Genomic DNA, 20,758 nt, shown 5'->3' with positions numbered 1-20,758 from the left:
AAAACTCTTGGCTAGGGCAGGCACACAGAGATCTCCCAGCATCTGCTCCCTATCCAAATAAAGTGCTGGAATTACACAAGGAAAAACAGAATAAAATATCAGATATTGCAAACCTTCCATTTCACCAGTTTCACTGGTGTTTACACCTCACACACACGACACAAGTGATTTTTGATATTCACTGAAACACAAGTACGACTTAACATCCAAAATTACAGGATCCCATGGAGGATATTCCTCTCCTGCCCTCCAAACATTGTGATTCTGTGGCAGTTCCCTGTGGACTTGTGCAGCTTTTTCCCCTTGAGTTTTTGGAAGTGAAGGAATGAGTTCTGCTAGATGTCAGCATGCATCAGGCTCGTTGGTGCAGATCTCTGAGTGCTGGGAGAGCCCTGGCTCCAAACGCTGGGCAGCGACAGTTAATTTTTCTAATGATCCACAGAAGTATCAGGAACATTTCTGACATTTTCCTTCTAATTCTCTTCCCCTACAACCATCCCCAAAAGTCTACAAATCCAAATGACAGAGGGTTACAGCACTGACAAGCACGTGCTTCTCTCTTCTTTGGAAATATTTTGAATTTGCTAGGAAGAAGTTTCTTGTTGCAAATATTGCTAAATAAGCCTAACAACCAAGTCTCTTGAAAGACAATTACGTACCATTAAAAATAAATATTAGAGATTTTTTTTCCCAGAAATTACTATAAGGATTTGATAGCTAACTAAAAACACAAATATTTTTCTAAAGGATGATTAATTGAAATAAGCTTAGTTCAAAACAATTTTTAATTTAAATTTTCATTTAATTTTAAATGACCACTCATTTATGATTGCTGCTATTAAAATAACCACTCATCTTTTGTACAAACCAAGACAGGCTATTTACATCACATGTTACAGATGAAACACTCACAGACTGCACAATTCTTGAAAGATTGGGTTGGGATCTATTTCTTGACGACCCCAAAACCAATTTAAAGAAAGAGAAACCTTTCTATGCTGTAGCATCAGATCCTGTTGAAGTTTTTTCCTACACCCTTGCTCGTTGCTTTTCTACTTTGAGTAAATTACCTGAAGACTTGGCCACACTGCATTGTTGTTGTTAGGCACAAGTTTCTCCTACTAAAGCTAAACTGAAAAAAAAAAAGATCAAAGAAACTTTCAACAGTGAAATTAGGGCACGTAAAGTTGAAATAGGCATTTCTTGCAACATTTAACTCATTTAACTCTTTTGATTGCAAGCTTTCTCTCTCTAAAAGGAAGCGCCAGAGGAGATAGAAACACGGTCAAAAAACGTGTGCCAAGGTTTTTTTCCTTATTCAGCACCCCTAAAGCACAGCCTCTCTCAGTTCCCAAGGTCTGTTTTGCAGCATCTTTGTGAGGCAGGTGAGCTGCTGCTGTTGTTGAAACCATGGGAAAGGAAGGCAGGACACAAACCCTGCACCTGAACAGGGGCTGGATGAGCAAACCTGGCTGAGCCTGGGTCTGACAGCTGGTGCAGAAAGCGCAGGCACAAAACACTTGAACTGGTGCACTTTGTAACAAGTCTCATTTCAGTCCTATACCTACAGATAGACCCTGGATTTTATCCTCTAAAGCGCTGAACACACTCCTTTCTTTCCCTAGAAAAAGGAACCACCAAGAGCCCTGACCCATCTCCTGGCTGAATAAAGCCTGAGCAAACCCCCTCACACACAGCAAGGCCGAGCTGCACAAAAGTTGTGTTTTCTTTCTGGCTGCCCAGAGCAAAAGAACTTTCCCCTCTCTCCCTACTTGTCTGGCATCATCAGAGCACTGTGTGTCTGCCCCTCTCTGTGCCCAAAAGGCATGAAGGACATGGAGGAACTGTGGGCTCCATCACATGCAAAATTTCTATTGCAGCACATCAGAATCAGACGTGATCTCTTCTGACACGGCATCAAGGAACAGTTTTGTTTCCTTCTCTACCCCAAGCTAAATGCAGGGTTTATATTCCACTTGTGGTTAAAGCCTGTGTTCAGAGCCATGGATCTCTGTGAGCCTCTCAGCTGGATCATGCACCACAGCCCACTGAGAGCTTGCTCCTCAGAGCTGCTTGCTCTGTACCTGCTAGGCCTCCTTTCCTTTCCATTATTTACTTTCAATTATTTCCATTATTTCCAAATCTGTATATTTCTATTCCGTTTCTATTTCCCATTTCCATTCCCTTTGGTTCTGGCGCCTCTCCTGGAGCAGAGCAGCAGCCTCAGCAGAGAGGGTGACCCAGCCATGAGAACCCCGTGAGGAGTTTGGGGACAGGGGGTGGCACATGGACCCTGCCATGGCCCCACACTCTAATCACCTCAGCAACACCTGGCAGCCCTGAACTCGCTCATTAAACTGCCCTTTCCTTCCCTCCCTCATCCACCAAATGATCTCCTCCTCACTGGAGGAGCAGCTTTGGAAAATATGAAACAAACAAATGGGAGCAGCAGGGAAAAAATTCTTTCAGTGATTTCAGTTATTTGACCGTTCCAGTGTGGTCTTTTCCTTGCCAGACTTGGGTTTTTCAATCTTTGATGGGCATTTGGGTAATGGTGGGAAAGGCTGTGCTGTTCCCAGCACAGCAGGAAATGTCCAACACAAATTCCCCACAATAGATTTTAAAAAAAGAAAAATCTTAATTTATTTGCAAAGATGAGATATGCAGAGAGATATTTATGAATATTTTTTTCTTTACAATTATTATTTCATTTGTCAGCAGATGACTATGGTCAACATAAATGGAAGGAAAACCAGTAGAACTATTTCTTTAAAAGTATTTTTTGCATAAATTAAATCAACTCTCAAAAATATCTCTCAGAAAAGAGAAAATTTTACAGACAAATGGATCTTTTCAATCAAAAGTTCCACCTTTGTGAATAAACAGTTCCAGACATGAGCAAAACCAGGAGTGCCATCAGGACAGGGAGCAAGCACAGGAACCAACTGGAAGCTATGCCATTTTTCTATCCTCTTAATATTGAAACCCTTCTTTTGTGTTTTTTTTTTTTTTTCTCCTGAGCTGAGTGGGTTTCTATAGCACTTTCATATGCACACAAATTCCTACCAGGAGCTGGGTGTTTGTATTAATCAAAAGCATGTGGCAACATGCTGCACATGGAGATAAACAGCATGGTTAATTGAGAGAAACCTTCTGCTCAGCGTTTTGCTGCTCCTGCTCCCTCTGTTGAGTTGGTTAATTTAAAATTAAACTGAAAAAACCTCAATGTTTCTTAAAATTTCCCATAGGAAAAACTGCAATTTACAAAAATATTAATTTTCTGATTCCTGTGTCGTGCAGCATCTACAATACATGAAGTTTTTTACTCCAGACAGACACCAGCATTTCTTTCATATGCCAAATTCTTTAAGCTATATTACTTGGAAATTGAAATTGATGGAGGACATCTGATGTAAAAGATTCTTTTCTTTAAGTTTAATATGCCACATCACATGATGTTGTCAGGTGGGATCATGTCAGTGATATTTATGCCATAATGTGAATCAACCATGTATTAGTTGACTGTATAATACAGCAAAAGGACACAGATTTTTTTTTTTAGCAGTGTCTTGCCTGACTTTTCCCCTTTTCTTCCCTTCTTTTTCAACAGGAAAAAGAGTCTGAGTTATGAGCAGTGGCTAAATCACAGAGAACCTTCCACCAAGCCCAGATTCCTGATCTGTGCTTTGTGTGGGTGGATCAGAGAACCAGTAATGGGAAAGCCATTAGATGAAAATGAAAGAGAGCTTTTCTACCATTTTCTTTTGGCTCAGCTGTCGCTATGATATTTTTCTTCTACGAAACTCAGAAAACTCAAAATTCTGTTTGTGGAATCACATTTCTGTGATTTTCCCTCTCATTCTATCACTGAAATGGAGCAGTGTCTGAGGTCATCTTTCAGCTGAAGACAAAGATAAATAAATTAATAAATTTACAGAGTCTCTGACATGTTTTAGGACTCCTGGCAGCCAAAACCATGATGGTTGGCAAAAGAAAAATGTCTGAAAACCTTGCTGTGCACCGAGGAAGGGTCTGAGGGTAAATTCTGCTTCCATTGACACTCTTGTCCCTCTGCTGAAGAATTTGGTGATGGAATTTGGCCATGAGTAGCCAATTCTATACCTGGGCTGTTGGGTATTTATCTCTCAAATTCAGAGTTACAAGCGCATGGCACCGTGACAGCCAAGCTCTGTAATCCCCATGGATTCCTTTTGTTCTTGAGGAAAGAAAGTGATCTCTCCTGCTGGTAACCAGGAAATCCAACTGGGCAGAGGTTTCTGCCAATAACTTGTTCTAGCAGAGATTTAAATCATCTTTTTGAGGTCTCTTTCCTCTGCCCCTTTCAACACAGAGTGGTTTCCACTTGTTCTGCTGACACTGTCCCTTTGCTCTGTGATGCTTTTCACAGGACTCGCTTTTTCACAAAAAAACAGCAAACAATCTGCTGAGAAAACCCAAATACACGCACAAGGCTCCAAAATTCAGCTTGATCACATCAGCCATCACTCCAAGGCCAAGCTCACTCACCAGGCACAAGGAGTGCAGGAGCCAGCGCCTGCACTGCCTGTGGTTCCACATTAGCACCACCTACCCTCAGCTGGGAAGGTAATTTAAAACACACAGAAGCAGCTTTGCCAGTTCTCATTTTATCCCACACAGAAAGCTGCTTTAATGTGCAGTTGGTGGGGCAGCCAGCTGTTCCAGCTGTGCCACAACAGGCTGCCTGCTCCTGCTGCTGTCCCGGGCTGGCTGCAGGAGCCTTTCTGTGGGAATGAAGCTGAGCAGCAAAAATAGAACTGGGATTAAAAAATCAACTGGTTCTGAGTTTTCAACCAGTTCTCTTGCATGCAAACTGGGAGCAGCTCAGAAATGTCACCTCAGAAGGCCATGCAGCTCTAAAATTGCCTTTCTGGCCCCAAAACAATGAAGGTTTTCCAATGTCAGCCCAGATGCAGGAGCAGAGGAAGCACAAGAGCCAAGTCTAACACTCAGACTGCCCATTGTCAGCTCATGAATGGTTAAATTAATAATAGCAGAAGATATTACTCATGTTCAAAGAACTCTTAAGTCTTTGTTAATCATAATTAATGTGTTGTCGCATTCTGGTTTTCAGCAGATAGAGGAGAATGACATTTATCAGAAGATTGGAAGCATCTCCATCTGGGCACGGAACTGCCTGCAGGTAACTAACACTGCCCCAAGAGGAGCAGAAACAGATAAACCAGAAACAGATAATATGTTGCAACAGAACTGCTGCAAAACCCAGAAATCTGCTGTTTTCTATTCATTTGTGCCTTTATAGAACTGTTCAATAAAACCTGACTTCCAGAACTTTAATGGTGCTATGTGGAAAAAGATTAAATCTGTTTCATTCCATGATAAGAAACAGCTATTACAGAGAAGACATCCCATCTTTTTCTTACTCTAATTATTTAAGGAAGATGCTTTTTGCATGAATGGATGAAATCTGCAACAAACTCCTCCACAGATTCATGAAAACAAGGTGCCACTGATCACAAATGACATATTCCAACTGACAGAGAAAGATAAGTTACATTAGTTTGTATTTCTGGAGATGATCTAAGCTCTTAGTTATCTGTTACATCAAATGTCTCAGTTTTCCTTCTGTAATCTAATATCCACCTTCAAGCTCGCCCCACATTTAAAATTTATACAAGTTTTTTCAGATGCAGCCATTTTGCCCCAGGCTTTGTAGGTGTTAAGCTCCAGTAATAATCTACACTGTTTCTTTAAGAAAGTTCATCCATTCACTTTAATTACATTTTCAGCCCTGGTTATTGTCCCTGTGCCTGCAAAGAATGTTTCCAGCCATAAAAAACCATTATCTGCCACAATTATGGATAACCAGAGCGTGGCCAGAGGGCAGAAATGCCATGGTGAATGATTGTACCGCAATTCAGCGCAGAATTTATAACTTTCCTCAGGGCTAACTGTCAGCCTGATCACAATGCCTGACAAAAAGATCCAGTAAAGCAAATGCAGATGCTTCTTCTTGCCTGCATGGTTGCTCTTTTTAATTTTTTTTTTTTTTTTTATTAAGGTGCAGTTTTTTGTGATGCATTAGGTGGCAGCCACCATGGATGCAACACTACAGAAGGGACACTCAGCCTAATTCATTTTGCTGGAGCACAGATTTGGACCATACAAGTCCAGCACCATGGTTTCAAACACAGAGTTCCTGTGCAGCCAGGACACCTCTGAGGTGCACAGCAAGCCCTGCTGTGTGTCTGCCCTGGTGGCCAAACTGCAGTTTCATTTCAGCTGCATCACGGCCTCTCTGCTCCCCGTTACCGATGGAGACAGAGATAATTTTCCACAGCTTCCCATGTTACTGCTCTTGCAACATTAGATCTTTCCATCACTAATTCTTGTGGTTATTAACATCCAGAGGAATGCCAAACTGGGAGAAAGATTAACTTTTTGACACAGCATTTGAGCATATTCAATTATTTCTCTCGTTCCATCAGGACGGAGGTTTGTGTTACTCCTCCTGACGCAGGATTGCAACAGAAGAGGGCAAGGAGATCATGAGTCCCACCACGATATTTCATGAGCAGAATAATACAAATCCTTCTATATTTTCCAGCCAGAAGTCTCAAAGTACAATACAAACATGACTCAGAATTATCCTCCTTGGTTTTGTGGTGAAAGAAAACTGCGCAGTTGAGAGGGGCTGGGGGGATGTTCCTTGGTGCCTGTGCAAATTCCAGCAGAGCAGCAGGGTCTGCCATCCCACCCCTGCCCATGGCAGCCGCATTTTTGGACCCTTGAGAAGGAATAAAGCAGGTTGAAGTTCCTTCCCAATCTCTGGTGTGCTCCACTCATTCAGCCTGTGCTCAGGTAACACATTCCCACAGGGCAGGTGAGCCCCAAATTGGATTTTGTGCCTAATCTCAGACTTTCAGAGGCAGCAGAGGCAAAGTCATGGTTTTAACAGAGGATGCTGCCTTTCTCAGCAAAAAGCTAAGTGCAGAATAAAGAGCTGGAAAAAAAGAACTCATTTCTACACCAATGTCTCCCTGGGATCTGCTGTGCTACCAACAGGACAATAATGCCAATGGACTTTAGAAAGTCAAGGGCTTTTTGAGGGTGTGGTCCTGAGTGTCCACAGATCAGACTGAGAATTCTCTGTAGATCAGCCTGACTTTCCTCTCTTTAGTTTTAACCACAGGAATTCAAAATACAGAAAAGATAAAAGCTAAAAATTTCGGAGAAGATGACAGAGCTGTGTTTTGCTTGGTTCTTGGTCCTGCTGTGAGATTGGTTAGTGGGAAGGCTCTGCTTAGCAAAACCCCTCTGAATTCTGTTCTAAACTTTCTGAACCTCCTCTGAACATGACCAGTTCCAAACCAGATGCAGCAGAGCTCCTTGCAGGAGTATTTCTCACGATCTTTGAGAAGGCAAATCTTCCTCAGCTGCCACCACCCCAACCCCACTCTGGCATGAACAGGTCATAAGATTTGGCACCCCTGATCCTGCTTCAAACCCAACTTCTATCCAAAACATCATCAGAGGCAAAACTCCACCCCTTGGCACATCTTCAATAAAACATCATTCTACCTGAACCTCAGAAAAGATAAACTATTAAAGTAATAAGAGGATAATTTAACCTCTTTAATCAGATAATCCTCTAGCACATCGGACATTTATTTGCAGGGTATGTTCTACCGTAATAAGTTTGCAGCTCAGATTTAAACAATTCCCCACCCTCAGAAAAAAGCTGAAGGAAGTGGTTGAGACATTCCATATCTCAGGTGCCATTATGTGAATGTGAAAACAAATGAGTTTAATTGGGGAGAAATTCATCCCAGACACAGGGCTCGCCCAAGGCCCTTGTCTGAGAAACCCCACTTAGCTCTGCTCTAGCACAGAGCAGCTACACAGGCACTGGATGCCAATTAAGCCCTACTTATCTTTTTAATGAAGGGCTAAATCTGAAAATGAATTATTGTTTTGATGTGTAAATGCTGTTGGTTTGGTACGGCAGTGAAAGGATTCTATTTGAGGGGACACTGAGGTGATAAAGGGTTTGCATGAAATTCCATGAAAACGTTCTGGAGCTCTCCATGGCTCTCCAGCAGCCTGGAAAACAGCGCCTGGCACTCAGACTAAAACTGCAGATTCAGCAGCCCTGGATCCTCCCGTGTCTTTGTGCCAGTTTCAGCCAAGCGTTTCTTTCTGAGACCAAAACAAACAGAAAAGCTTCCCTGAAAACCAGAACGTCTCATTGCAGCGTTTGCTAAAATAATTGATTTCTTTTTCAAGCAGTCATTCATTCTCGTGTTTCCCTCAGTGTCATGAGTATTCAAAAATAAAGAAGCTGTTTTACTTTGGGCCAAGCCAAATACTTCTTTTAGCTTTTCCATAATTTTTCAATTGCTGAAAACATTTGAGAAATTTTTTTGGATACTTTTTACCAGGATTTGTTGTTTTTCTAAATTTAAAATTGTCCAGGATAAGCAATTAATACAAGTCAATGTATGGTCAAAGACACTGTAAATATTTAGAAAAACAAAAGAAAAGCCTAACTTTAATCTCATTAAAAATTCAAGTTAGGGGAAGACTGTAATGATTTTTTAGTTTTTACTGAGATTTTGACCTTCTCCCTAACAATCATAAATAGGATGTAGCTGTTTGAAGACAACAGCACAGAAGTTGTTTCAATGTGTTAGCAGTCAGAATTTGACTTTAGGGAGTGGAATGGTGATTAATTATTTGTCTGACACATGGATATCTCACTTGCAAGACTAAATTTCCAAGGAGAGATCGTGTCACCTAGATTTGGGGAATAGCTAAAATTGTCCAATACAAATATTTTTTAAAGGCCAGAGGAGTCATGGGGATGGGAAGGGTGAAGGGAAACACTGGCCCTTTCTCACCTCCAAAATATGCTGCTTTTCTGATATGAAAAAGGGTGTAAAAAAGGTGTAAAAATACAAATTAATCTATATCCACAGGCCTCTGTTATTTAAAGGATCACTGTAAAATATCATTGGAGACCCACAATTTGCACTGCCCCAGTCATATATCCATGGACAGGTTTGGGGTCTGGGACTAGAGATGTTAAATTCCAGTTTATAGTTTAAACTAAAGACAAAATGCCACCCTACTGTGAAGTTAAATCATCCTCGTTTCTGCCCCACTTCATTACACACAGAAAATTCCCTTTGCATGACTGCAAGATCAAATCCCTCATCCCAGATTGTAATTACAGAGCAGTCAGGGTGTAGGTGCCATCTCCCCTCTGCAGGGTCCCATAGCTCATTAGTCAATCATATTATTAAGAAATTCTCAGTTTTAATAAACGAAGGTGGTGCTCATCTCAAGGCTGAGAATGGATGTTTTTATGGAAATAAATACTTGATGCTTATCTTCACAGCATCTCCTTAAGAAAACCATTATCACTTCAAAATAGTTCCTCCGAGCAAAAAAAGTACAATTACGTAAGCCTTGTGCAAGCCAAGCCAGGAGGGGATGCCAGGTTGTGTTTATGTTTTTGCCATATTTTAGACCCAAAAACTCAGCCACGGAATAAAGCTGGTGAAACTTAATACAGTTTCAAACCTACAAAGACCTGGTGCTTCAGCCACCCACAGAAGAGCAAATGCCTCTGACAGGCTCCATTCCAGCTGACTCACAAATTAAATCTGGGTTTTGAAGCTGCCTTTAGTGAGAGCTTGTTCCTCAGGTAGGTCCATGGAACAACGGGATAACAGAATCCAATGCTTTGCTTAAATGCTAAAAATCATCCACTTAAGGGGAGCAATTATCACTGATTCTTCATGCTAGCTACTTAACATTTAATATCTTACTCCTTAAGATATGAAAATAAGTTATTTTAACCTCCTGAAGTAGGTCTGAAAAGTCTCCTAAAATTTCTCAGGACCAGTCTCATTTAGAAGTAAGTGGAATTATGTTCAGAAGCTGCTTAGATGCTTTTAAAAAATCCTACTTGATATTTAAAATACATAGCCCTGCAGTGATTTTCCCTTCAGTACTTCTTGAAATCAAGCTTAAAAAACGGACTTTGGAGCCAAGATGCATCTTTGTAGCTGCATTTTCTGTTGGCTGGTTTTCCTGCTGTAACACAGGGCTGGGCTGCTCTGTCTACAACTGAACCCAAAATACCCACAACTGAACCCAAAATATCCACAACTGAACCCAAATTGCTGATTGGGAAAGAGGCTGTGCTGGGACTGGCACACATCAATCACATCAAGATCGACCCTGCCTGAAAATATTGTCTGTAGTAAATAAAAGGGTTTCAAAACAACTCTTTTTGAAAGTGTTTTTCTTTGGAAGCATTAAACTTCCAGAATCCAGCTTTTTTGCCACATTCTGCAGAGATTAAGACTGATGGCAAAATGAACTCTCTAAATGTCATGAGAAATAACGTCTCCTAATGCTCAAGCTTTTTAGTCTGAGTATTCCATACATGCTAACTTTGAAATACGATGTTTGCAATGCATATTTCATATTTAGTCCTTGCAGTGCAAAGAATGTGGATTTTTATTAGTGCCAACACTCAGAAAGCAAACAGAAGATATTATTACTGTTATAATTAATAAATATTTATATTATGGAAGTACACAAAATTCCCAGTCAGGATAGTGACCCCCCACTTTTAAATAGTGCACATGTTAGTAGATTTCTATTTATGGTAATTGCATCTCACAGAATAAGGAAATTTAGCTGCATATACAAGACTGTAGGGTGGCTTTGACCCCATGGCATTGCATTCACAGCCATGCAGCTCTCTGGGACTTCAAGGGAAAAGATTAAAACTACTGTCAGGATGGAGAATCATCTGTCTGAAATGCAATCATCATAAAGGGGACTTTTGCATTATTTTAGTATTTTATTGCACAGCAAAAAAAGAAATCACAGCAAGGTCTTGTGCACCGCTCTGCAATAATCCCAGCATGTCCTTTAGTGGAACAGCTCCCAGTTTGCACTGGCAGGAGGAATGCAAGCCTGCAGGTTTCTGGGGTTATTTGACTCATCAATTAATAGGTAATCTCAGGGACACATCCACACCAGCCCTCGGTACCAGGTCAGTACAAGGCTGCCAAGCCCCCTAAGGATGACATTACCACCTGGTTTCCTTTTCTCTCAAGCAAATCCCAAACGGCTCTGACACTTCAGCCCTATCATTTCCAGTGATAATAAAAATACTTAGCACTGTAGAAAATTCCCCAAGCAGGCTTTGAAAAGTTGAATCTCTAATTACAGAACTCATGAGCACAGTAAGAATTTAATTAGGAGCCCCCGACCCCTCCACGTTGGCACCAGAGGCTCATCCCGGCTCGGCCGCTCCGGCTGGCGGGTGAGGAGCTCTGGCTTCCGCAAAACCCGTCTGCCAGCAGCTGGAGCTGGGACTGCTCACACCCTGCTCTTGCAGACAGCGAGGAAACCATCCAGTGTCCCAAATAAACTAATGAATTACTCTCCTCCTCCCAACAGACTCAAGGCTGGAGCCAGGAGCCATAATCGCGCTCCTGCTGCCTCTGAGTCACGGAGAGCCGGAGCTGGGCACGGCGTGCAGAGTCAGCAGAGGCGGATGCTGAGCTGCGTTGTGTCTGCAAGTCAGTCAAACCAGTTTAAAGATAAACTCTTCTTCCCCTGGCCCCTCCACAGGCCCCTCTGTGCCCACACGGCGCTGCCGTTCATCGCCACGCAGGCGGCTTTTGGAACAGAGCGCCCGGCTGGCATCAAAAAGCTTTTGCCCCTTGGGTTAAACCGTGTTAGTCCAGGCCCTGAGCAGGCAGAGGAACCAAAGCTGAGCTTTGCAGAGGAGCCTGGAGGAGCCAAGCACTCAAAACCATTAAAGTTCAACGGGAGCGGAGCGCTCGCGCTCTCAGGGGCTTTGAACGTCTCAGCCTCATCCCAGGGTTAATCCAGCGAGGAGCTCTCGCCCTGTTACTGTGTTTTCAAGGACAAAGGAGGGTCCAGAGATGCAAGGACAGGTAGGGTGAGACCCTTCTGTTCAGCACAACCACAGGAAACTCCCCCCAAAGCTGCCTCATTGATTTTCCCCCAATGCCAGAGCCACTGCACAGCTGGAGGGGGTAAATGGTGCCTGCTACAAACCATTGTTACTGTGGGAAGCAGAAAACACCTTTTTCATTCTCATTTTTTTTCATTTCTTCTCTGAACTTTCATTTCACATCCCACTGCATGGAAATGGGAATTTTTCATAATGAACCATTTTACATCTGTCTCTGATAAAAACAAAAATTATTGGCAAAACATATTAAATCCCCTCTGCCACTGATGTGGCATTTGAAATTAATTGCCAGATAAGTTATGGGAGATATTAAAGGTCTGTAAGTAAATTTTAAATATTTTAATATTCAAAATTCAAACCATGTTGATCACACAGAAGAGGCTGCAGAGCTTGTTTCTTCTGCCTGGCTGTGATGAAATGCTATGAATCATTTTTCTGGTAAGAAAATCTACATACTCAATGTTTTTGGTGATATTTACTGATATTTGCTGAATATTAGTATTTTAGGCGAATGTTTCTGCCACAAGGTTCAGCTGTATATTTGATCAGAAAAGTAAAAAGCTAAAACTAAGCAAGTATCATGATTAAAACCTCAGGGAGCATTTTGGGGCAACTCAAGTTTTGGATAAATCTAGCTTACATAAAACTAGTGCTAATCCATGTATTTTCCTTAATTCTTCTACTATTCCAGTGTAAAAAAAAATATTTCTTCATTTTTTAGCAATAAGAATAAGAGAGTTTATTCTCATTAAAGCTACTAAAACATCTTAAAGCTTGATTATTAAAAAAAATCCCACATTTACTTTTTTTTAACAGAAAAAACTGCAAAAATTATTTACATTGAATCATTTTACCCTATGGATATTCTCCAAAATTTTTCAATTCTTCAAATTTTTCAAATGTGTTTAAAATAAATTAAACAAAAAAAAAAAAGTTTCATCAACTAAGAATAAATCTGATCCTGCACCTAATTTCCACTTACAAGTTGCAAACATGAAAGATTTTTTTAGGAGAAGTCATCTCAAAAAGAGGGAAGACAAACACACAATTCCCCTTAAGTTGCAGTAGGAATGTTCCCACTATAGGATGTTTTCAAGTCATTTTTTGGCCTCAGGATGACACAACATCCCAACTGCTGGTCCTCCAGGCTCTGCTCTCATTGTAAATGCAAAGTACAAGTCACAGATTTTTCCTTGGAAATAGAAATTGCAGATGCCCAATCTTTGGTCGTGTTTTGTGCCTGCTGTAGGTCAGGAGTGGGATTAGGAAAAGATGCCCTGATATTCAGGTCCCAGATTATTGCCCCTTATTCACATTCAATTGCAGTTTCATCCCAAAATAATGCTGGGATCTGATCCAAGGGAATTGCCTTTCCCACTGATCCCAGGGCAGTGTTGCAGCCACCAAGGCACATCTATAATTTTCAGTACATGCCACTTTTCCAAGTCTTTCCATGGTGTGTGATGAACACCAGTGAGGTTACAAACAGAGATTCACCTTGGGTCATGCTGCAATGGATCTACGAGTCAGCTCTGAGGGATGGAGGAGGAAAAGGATCTCTTATCAGCAGCAGGAGAAGAGCCAGCCTTATCAGGAGCCCTGCAGGAAATCCTCCTCTGTAACCCACAGGGCATCAAAGACAAGGAAAACAACCAATATTGGGATGACAGGTGAGAACCCAGCTCCAGGAATGGTGCAGGATGTGAGACAACGCCGTGGCAGCCACCAGAATCACCAGGAGCTGAGATCTCCAGGATCTCGGCCACAGGACTCATCTGCACCGCACAGTATTGAGCTAAAAATTAACAGGGGAGGTGCACATAGCTATTGCAGGAATCAAAAGCAGCCCTGCCTCACCAGCATGGAGTTTGGGAGTATTTTTCCAGCATTTGTGCAAGTGCAAATTTCTGCTGTGCTGCACCACAGCCATCTCCAATCTCTTTGTGCACCAGGTTCCACTGGTGTAAATGGTGATAAAGACAACAACTTACAGGGTTTTATGGTGGTGGTGAGAATGGAAATCATTATCCCCAGTGGGGAATACTTTAAGGCAGAAGTGGAGGCAGGACCCTGCTCCAGACTCAGTTTCTGCTCCAGCTCCCACCATCAGTCCATGGGCAGCTCGTGCACCTCGAGAGGATTTCAGAGATCCAGGAGGGACTGTGCCTACTTGCACAGGGAATTCAAACAGCTTATTACCAAAGCCATTTTCTTTTTTTATTACTTTCTTCAAACAAAGCTAATAAATCAAATCACCCAAGATGCACATTATGCAAAGCTTAATTAGATTTGGCACACATCTCGCTAGGAGTAGCACCCATCTGACTTCAGATCAGAGAACTCAGGTTTGATGGGTGGAACCAAATCGCCCACTTTGGAGTTGCTAAATCTACTTTTAAATGCAGTGTGTTTGCATTTTTTCACTCTGCGACCTGGAGGAGGTTAGCTTTGTTTGACTTCTGGGCAACGGGAGCCGTGGAAGGGAATTCAGAAAGAGGAGGCATGTTTCTGAAGAGCATAAATCTCTAATTCTGCAGGTATGGAGAAATCACAAAGTTGGCAGCAACCATTTCATGGGGTTTCATTTCGCACAGCTACTGCTTGTGGAGGTTCCTCCTGCTGTTGACAACCTTCTGTTCTAGGACATTCTGGGGTGCTTAAGAAGTATAGAAAACCAATGCAAAAATACTATTTTAACAGCATTTTGTTTGGCATAGCAACCTTCATTGCCGATACCTCTCCTGGTTTTATTGCCAACCTCTTGCTTTTCTCAAACACACAGCTCCTCTAGAAACAAGACCTCGCGAAAAATTTCAGCTTGATATTTTTTAAAATGCATTTATGACCTTAACAGAAATAAAAACATAAAAAGGAAAAAAAGGTAATTTTATGTCCAGTCAAGAAAAGGTGCAGGAAAAGGTTTTTACAGAGTAGAAATGCTGCCTCCACACTTGGTCCATTTTCTGCTGAGGAGCAGCAGCAGTGACCAGCAGGGTATAGGAGAGAACCTGATGAGCAACCCCAAGATGGTGCAGCATCTTGCCCAGATGTTGTCCAGATGAGCAGAATCTCTGCAGATGGTGCTGAACCTCCTTAGCAACCTCCTGGTTCCCCCTTCCATGGAGGGACACATGGGAGGGAGGGGAAGAGGCTGAGCATGGACACACTGGTGTAAAAATGAGCTCAGAGCTCCCTGGGCAGTCCTGAGCTCCAGATAACAAACAAACCACAGCTGGGCACAGAGCAGAGAGAGAGAAGAGGTTTTCTGGCTGGTGGCCAGGCTGTGCCTCAGCTGCTCACCATGGAGGGAGCTGGTGCCAGCCCATGGCTGTGGTGACACTGCAGAGGCCATCACTCCCTGTCAAACAGCACAGCTGGCTGGAACAGGGGGGGTTGGCTTCACAGGGAGCCCCACATGCTGCTCGTGCTGCCCAAACCAGCACAGACTGAAGCCAAAATTTGTGCCCTGCCTGCCAGGTGACAGCTCCACTGCCAACCCTCAGCACCATCCCCTGCATCAGGCCGGGGCAGGAGGGACAGCACAGAGCCCTGTCAGATTGAGACACCCTCTGAGCTCCACACTCATCCATACCCAGCACGGACACAGAGCTCCTGTGCCCAAAAACACCAGCAGTGCACTGCACATTTTAAATAACAACTGCCTGCAACGGGCAGCTCACAGGCAGTCTTCCAGTTACCACTTAATTAAGAAAAAAAAATAATATATTCAGTAAATTATTTAATGAAACAATTATTTCATGCAGAAATCTTAGGCTAGCTCTAGTCAACCAACACACAAAAGAAGATATGATAATTTCAAATTAATCCTTGAGAGTGACGCATGCATTCAGGGTCAGCCTTTAAAAAGGCGCTGGGCTCCACTGCTGAAGCCTGAGTTTTGTAACCTAAACACCTGACATTATTCTATCTACGAGATGAGAGGCTCACATTTGCCTTATTCACAAGCACAGAAATGGGCAGAAATAATTAAATAAAGGGAGCCCAGTTCATGCTCCAGTGCACCATGTAAGAGAAGCTGCGGCTGACAATGACATTGAAAACCAGTTGTCAGTCTAATGTAATCAGAGAGACAATTGGCTCTGCTGGCAAGAACTGAATTAGTGTTTTCTGTCTGAATCAGTGTCATCTTCTAGGGAGCAGTGAAGCTTATGCAATGATAACAAAACTCCCCAGAAGCTGCATTTGTTACTGAAATATGGTGGTGCTTTGGTGCTGTGTAACCTCATTCTGTAACACAATATACCTCATGGTCATGCTGCTGCTCTCATGTTCCTTGCAATGATACAATTCAAGGACCAGATAGGAGATCAAACCAGACAAGCATAATATTAAAACTTTAAAATCTCCCTTTGAGAGCTGATGTGGTTTATTCCCAGGCGTGTTGCCTGCTCTCTCACTCGCTGTGCACACATGAAATCAGCACAGAGTCCAGGCCTGGATGCAGCTTCAAATATTTGTGCTTTGGGGGAGACAGAAGGGTCAGTGGTGCTGGGCTTCATTTTCCTAATGAGGACGGGTGAATTTCAAACCAAGGTCAAATATAAACAAACGTCCCTTCAAAAGTAGGACCCACTGCTGATGCACACTTGGATTTTGTAATGAGACTCTAAGAGTCAGTCTTAAAACAGTATTTTAGTATTGTGACAGCATCTGGTAACTTCACCTTGATTTGTGTTTCAGTTCATAGCATTGGGTATTGTTGAGCACTGGAACATGCTGAGTAAAAAAATTTTGATTTCTTTTCTCATTTTCACTGTGGTGGAAGCCTCAGCTGCCTCTGCTGCCCCTTGCCTGCAGAACCACCCCATGGGCCCCTCATAGAGGTGGGAATAATTAGCAGGTCCAAGAGGGTGGATGGGTGTACAGGTACAGAACAAAAAGGCTACCTCAGAAACGCCACTTATCTTCACAAAAATACTCCTTCAGCCCAAAAGACTTCTTACATTTACAGATCGTAATAAAACATTAAGATTTATGTTTATATTACAAATGACTGGCGCTAAGAAATTTCTGGTTTATCTTCTATTAATAACTGTCTTCTCTTGTGTTCAGCAATATTGGTCAATAGGAAACTCAACAAAAGCAATAAAGGCAGATGGTTCTCATATATTGGTTTTAGAGGTTTTTTTGTCTTTTTCATCTACACCACCTGTTTTTTTAAAGAGATATTGGTATGAGGGCAGGGTACTCTCATGGATTGATATACATCTGTAATTAGCAAGCTGATCATCCTCCTCAGGCCAGGGAGACACTGCATGATCTGACACTTAAAGGCACGACATCAAAATACATACCCTCTTTTTTTATAATTAACATTCCACATTAAATATTCATTAAAACTTACATAAATTATTTCCTTGTTCAAGGCTCAACTTCTCTGTCCTTGTTCAGACAGAGCTCTCATTGAATGTGTTTACCCAGCTAAGACAAGACATGACCACACTTTAAATCTTTTGTGCTGCCATTAGTCTCTGTCAGCCTCTGGTCTTGCTCAGAGAGCACAAGGCACAACACAAATCCTGAAGCTCCTCGTGTGTGTGATTCCCTTTTCTGTTCCACAAAAACCACCTCAAAAACAAATCCCAAACAACAGCAACTACTGAAAATGACAAAAAAAAAAAACCCAGAAGAAATCCCTCCACGTCTGTGGGAGCAAAAACTCCACTCAAGGAAAGGAATTCTGCACAAACAAGAGGAGACTCACGGGAGCAGGAACGTCCCCATCACATCTGCCAGGGCTCCACGGAGCTCCTCGCTGCAAGACACAGGCATTGAGATGAAGAGGGGAGAGGAATGCTTCGTGCCTTACATCTCCTGTGTGTCAAGCCAAAGCCCCAAACAGGAAATGTTTCCCCAGAAGAGTTTTGGAACAACGTGCTTTTCACATGGACGGGGTGAATTTTTTAGGTCTCTTCAGAAACTGTTTTGATTTAGTGAAAGAAGGAGAAGAAAAAAGGCTCAGTGAGGGCAAGGCAGATGACCACATCCCCTTGGCACACACCTTGCAGTCCAGCTCTGCCCTCTGAAGACGTGGACACTCTCCAGCAGCGCTTATTTATCTGTCACGTCGCGGTGATGGATGTTACTGTTGCTCTCAAAAACATATGCTCAGAAGTTTATTATGGCACTAAATATGGGCTGGGTAAGAATCTGGATTGTTTAAGTGTCAAACAGTGACAACATGTGTACAATACAACACAGACATCAAGGGGGAACCAGCTCTGCTAATATGTGGTATTCATAGAAGCCTTTAGGAACAAAGACCACCCATAAAGCCCAACCAAAGCTGCCACAAGAATAGGTGGTGCTGCTTCCGTCACTGCGTACTGGGTGCCAGTGGGCTTCCTAATTAGATTAGCAAGCTAATAAAAGGCATAAAACTCAATAAAAGGACAATATGTTATAAGTTTTCTTATGGAAAACATTGCTGTAACTCCAGCAGATTTCTGCTCATGGTAGGTCATGAGCAGAACACCCAGTGCATGTTTGTTTTCCTTATGGCCAGGTTTGTTCTCTTTATCTTTTGTATGGATTGTACTTTTTATTAATGAGAATTAATATTTCCTTAACAAGGATAGCCCTGAGTATCATAGTTTTCAAATAACAATCAGCGTAAAGAAGTCTCATACTCCTCAGCATCTTCCTTCAAATAATGGTATTTTGTTCTATTTCACATTATATTTTGTAAAAGCACGTGGTAAATTGGCTAGCACAAAAAAAAAAGAGAACTGTTAAATAAATTAATTAAGTCCCAAGAAAAACAAAACAAAAACATCTCCTTAAATACATGAGTTGGAACTTAGGAATCTTGGAGACAGCAGCACCACATGGGAACTGCTGGAGTTCTGTTCTCGTCCTGGAATACCAAAGAGTTCAAGCAGGATTTGAGCATTGCTTGACAAGCCTTCAAAAGGATTGAACAGAAAAGGAGTAAAAGCAAAGACTGGCAAAAAACCTCCCAAAAAACACAATCACCCTAGGATAGAAGAGAAGGATAGGTGGAAGAAGAGAAGCAATAGAAAAAGAAAAGAGTGATGGGAACTTTAGAATGAAATCTAATGCATCTTCATCATGTGCACATATCAGTGAGTGGCAAAAGAATTTCTTCCCTTGATATATCAAACCATTAATATCCAACTTTCCTTTCTCAGTGACTGTTAGTAACAGAATGACCAAAAGAAAAAAATGAGCACAATAAAACAAAACTGCAACTCTTGTTCATGCGAATTAACATTTAAACCTGAAAAAACCCTGTCCAGACTCTGATCTGCAGTGCAAGGGCCTCAGAATACAAGTTCTGAGAAACCCTGAACTCTCAAGCTACAGAGTGAAAGACCCAGAAGATGCCGGCACATCTTAATCAGCAATTTACAGGATGACCTGAGCAAAGTTCTAAGGACTTGAGCGGCACCACCTACCCCACAAATCCAACATTCCCCATATCCCCGACACAAAGCAAAGCTTTCCAAGGTGGAACCCTGCCCATAAACCCGCAGCAGGAATATCTCCTTGGGTTAGGATGGCAAAGGCAGCAATTCACACTCAGAGGGTCCCAGTGTCCAACACAGCTCCCCAGCCTTTTGGAGAGCCTGTAAAGTCTTTTCCCCAGGCTCTCTGGGAGGAGAGAGGTGGGTTGAGGGAGGTGTGGGTGCTGGAAAGAGAGAGATATTGGCTCCAAGTTAAACAGCTTTTTGTATGCACGACCTGAGGCATAAACAAGTCAGGATTTGCGTACTGGACCTTTGCATACACAATCTGTGTGCTCTGGAAAAATCATTTAATAGTCCTTCTATTGCAGGGGTGTGAAAACACTGGGTCAGCTTCTTTGTGTTTTAAACTGCATAGAAATGAGTGTGAAATAAGGAAATCCACAAGCAGCTCTCCACAGCCCGTGGGTTACCTGAACAGGCAGTTCTGGGTGCGAGTGAGGAATGGAGAGGTGGAATTTCATGGCCTGGGCAAAAAAAGAAACCAGGCTGGCAGGACAAAAAGCTCCATGGATGACCAGGGCAGGCCCCAAATGACACCACCTCATATCTGTGCAGATTTCAGTGACAATAAATCCATGGCAAAGATCAAAGCAAGGAGCAGTGGTGGCACAGGGACAGGACATCATCACATGCGGCCAGATGTGCTGTTTATATATTTTACTGGATTTCATTGTTAAGAAAGTGTTCTTGCAGAATCCCAGCTCTCAGACCTCTTGGAATACAGGGTTTTTCAGAAGTGACTTGAAAGCAAAAAGGGTGGGGGAAATCTGATTTAATAAATGATATATAGGAGTATAATTATATGGTTTTACACACAGTTCCAGTTCACTTGTCTCAGCAAGAAACGCTGGTGTGTGAGAGAAATCATTTATATTGCTTACTATGGTTTTTCAATCTTGGCAAGCACTTTTTCCATTCTAAGATGTGGGAACACCCACATCAGTAATTACATACGTTAGCAAAAATACAAGATAACTTGTATTCTGGAGAGGGGGGTTTCTCCCATTTCTCAGTGAACTCTGAGGGCAGTAAAAGGGAAGATCTCTGTTCTACAAGCTTCATAACTGTAAGAAATTATTACCGAAAACATGAGCTTGTCTCTATGTAGCAAAACACAGATCCGTTATCCAAAATATCATTTCTAACACCTCTGTGACAAAATTCAACATTTTTCAGTTCTGGGTACCTCATTCTTCACTTCCATAATCCTGCCACATGC

This window comes from Melozone crissalis, unplaced genomic scaffold (genome assembly GCF_028551555.1).
Source record: "Melozone crissalis strain CALT ecotype California unplaced genomic scaffold, PUWL_Pcris_2 ptg000017l_1, whole genome shotgun sequence".
NCBI classification, from domain to species: Eukaryota; Metazoa; Chordata; class Aves; order Passeriformes; family Passerellidae; genus Melozone; species Melozone crissalis.
The sequence above is the reverse complement of the archived record's forward strand: the minus strand, read 5'-3'. Positions refer to the sequence as shown.